Here is a 3,305-nt window from a genome sequence, read left to right on the forward strand (position 1 = left end):
ACACTGAATTATTATGAACATATTATTGATGGATATCAAAAACAATTATATCTTCTATCAACTGTTAATCCTATGCTCCAGCCCTTCTCATCTTTTAGAGCATTCTTGTCCAACCTCTCATTTAATGTGAGGGGTGTTTTTATAATTTAGAGAGTGATTAAGGGTGTTGTGAGTGAAGAGTTTTTATATTTTAGAAAAAGTAATGATTTTTCTGTATATTTGAAAAGCTACTGTTCACCCCCTATAATTTTTTAATATATTTTGAAAGTGATTGTAAGTGAAGGAAAGATAAAAGGTAATGATAAAAAGTATTATTTAATTAAAATAGAGAGAGAAAATATAGTGAGTTTGATGTAATTTTTTGTTTAGAGATAGGGGGTGGGATGAGAATGCTCTTAGACCAGAAAATTAAAAAATATACCTACCAAAAAAATTGGAACAACCACTTAACTACATTGTTTACACCTTCCCGTCACACAGCTCAATTAATTTATAAATTTCGCGACAAATATTCTGACGCTTACGTTAAACGTCCGCACACCTTGTTGGTGCAAACCCGAGTCTAGACTTTTTCATATCATACATAACGTGGAAATTTTGCTGTTGATAATTCCCGATTATAGATAAAGCGGACCGAGGCGTTCCCACAAACTGCCAAACACACGATCTCTTCTGGTTCAAGCTCGATAAAGTAATTCTCCACGGGGAAATTCCACACCGCCCCGTCACGAAACAAAATTGCAAACGATGGCAAATCGTTTTTGTAATCCATGGACCCCGACACGTTGTAACAAGGTCCAAGAATCGGGACATCATTAACCAATGGGAATCGTTTCACTTTCTCAATAAACAATTTTTTAATAATATCGTACGCAGGATCCGAAAAGTAACTTAGAGTAGGGCCTGAATCGATTATGGTCCCACCCGACCCATCCGACGATATATCCCATGTTTTTTCGGGGATAACAAGTGTTACCCCATCTACAATAACCGATTTGATTTGAACATAATAGAAAACGTCATCTTTGCCTCTTAACAATCGAAGTAAAATTCAATTCCGGGTGGGTTAAAAGATTTTTATCCGCTCCGAATATTAACTTACTACTCACACTCGAGTCACTGTCACGGTCAACAAGACAGTAAGAAAAAGAATGACCATACAGATACTGGAGCTGTGACGCGAATGATAACGGCCCCGCCCCAGCCCAAGTAACCCGGCCGCCCCATGAAACAACCCACGGTTCCAGTGACCACACCCGAACATAGCATTCTCAACCTTCACCTCCTCGTGCTGTTTCCGCCCGTCAACGCTCGTGGTTAAGTTAACCGTGAACGTCTCGGTCGCAAAATCGCCCGTGGTATTCGAACTATCACCGTACCAGTAATAATACGGGCACGGTTGCAATTCGGGTTTACAAACTCGGGTCGGGTCGGGTGGTGAAACGAGGCTGCAGCGGGGATCATGGCAGCTGATATTTCGATACGAAGACGATTGATTCGGGTTACGCCGAGAAAGACATCCATGAAGTACTCGCCGGATCCTAGGGTTACGCCGGACTTTAAGGTTCCCATAAGTTTTCCGGCGTATGTCTCCGGCGGCGATTCGGATATGGGTTTTCCGGCGTTGATGATTCTGGTGAAATCGGTACTAACAAGTAATGAGTGTTTGGGTAGGGTTTGACCGGATGATGGGTGGAGTTTGACCGGCGATGTGAAGCCGCAGTCGGAATCGGAAGGATTGAGGATTTGGATTCCGGCGAGAAGAGCGGAGTTGTTGACAGGTGTACGGGCATGATGAGATGCAGAAGCGGAGTTTAGAAAGAAGATTAGTATTAATAATTAATAATAATAAAGAAGAGTTGAAGTTGAAGCTGAAGTAGACCATTGCATTGATGGGTTATGAATGATTTGTTTGTTGTGGGTTTTTGAGGGGTTTTATGAGGAGTTGTGAATTTGATATAAATAAAGTTAGATTTGATTGATTCAACGGGGAATTTGGAGACTGGAAATGAAATGAAGATGCTATGACCCTTCCAAAAAGAGTTGAATAGCAGCAGACACACAGCCTTCAAGATATTTCATTTAAATATGTTACGGAGCATTATTATCTTTTATATATAGAGGTGTATGTATAAGGCCGGTTCTTTTAACAAACTGAACCGGTTTGGTCTTTGCATATTTCAAACTGATTTGGGTCAAATGGGTTCGGTTTAAAATTGGTTTAAGCATAGAACTACCCAACTTGATCCAGACCGGTTCGGGTCGCTTTTAAACTGATTTTAACCGGTTTTATTGAAAAAACCCAAACTAGTATACGAACCGGCGGTTTGGTTTGGTTTGGAAACCGGTTTGGTAGACCGATTTGAGAAACGAACTGGTTCGGTTCGGTTTCAGGTTAACCGTTTCTGAACCGATTTTTTTGTACACCTCTAGTCTCACCTATACGAACGAAGGTGTATAGGATCATATTATTCGTATAACTGTTAGCTTTATTGGCCGATTCCAAAAGACTCGTATGTTCCTATACAACTTACAATTTTTCTTTTTATGTGGTTTAAATGGATGGTTTAAAACGATTATTTTTTCAATTTATCTTTATGCTCATATATATTTTTTAAAGTTATGTGTATGTATAATCTTGTGTCGAGTCAAATAATTAACATAATTCAGAGGTTGAGAAAGCTTTGCAAGATTTCAACAACCTATCATTTTCCTTCCTTCCTCGCTTTGTAGCATTGGCCGATGCTCCCCTGGGTCCTATTCAAACCGCACTACCTGCTTCATATGATGTCGATGCCGACACTATTGCTGACCCCACCACTTGATTTGTTGTTTTTGGTGAGTTTTTTAGGGTTTTTCAAGACATTTTCTTTTGAAAGTTCCCCTATGTAGGGGAAACGCTTTTATGGTTATGTATAAAGTCCTCATTGTTGAAGCAAACATTTGGTGCTTGTTTATGATGTTTAACCGTTTTTTTGTTTTTCTGTCTCTGCTCGCTTTCGTCACCGTTTCACCCAGCATAGTTTACCATGTTTGATTTTATCACCACTTGGTATTTTCCAGTAGGTATTTTTAGCATTTTTTCTTTTTTAAGTGCGTTGTTGTCGATGCTTCTTTAGCGTATATGACGTACTTGCCTCATTAGTGTATAAATAGCATAGTTGCTTCTTTAGCATTTAGAGTATTATCGCTTCTCTAGCGTATATAAGCATATATGCTGAAGCAACGATGCTAGAGAAGCAACGACTATAAACATATATGCTGAAGAAGCAATCACATATACTTGCTAGAGAAGCAGTTATGTT

The 3,305-nt window shown here is 39.3% G+C and overlaps 1 pseudogene; it reads right to left on the bottom strand.

Annotated features, from left to right (window-relative positions):
• Positions 1-398: 398 nt before the first annotated feature.
• On the bottom strand, positions 399-1,793 carry LOC143616780 (aspartyl protease family protein 2-like; annotated as a pseudogene).
• Positions 1,794-3,305: the final 1,512 nt, after the last annotated feature.

Source organism: Bidens hawaiensis, unplaced genomic scaffold (genome assembly GCF_021521415.1).
Source record: "Bidens hawaiensis isolate Kalapana, Puna unplaced genomic scaffold, B.hawaiensis_p1.1 tig00049785_1, whole genome shotgun sequence".
NCBI lineage: Eukaryota > Viridiplantae > Streptophyta > Magnoliopsida > Asterales > Asteraceae > Bidens > Bidens hawaiensis.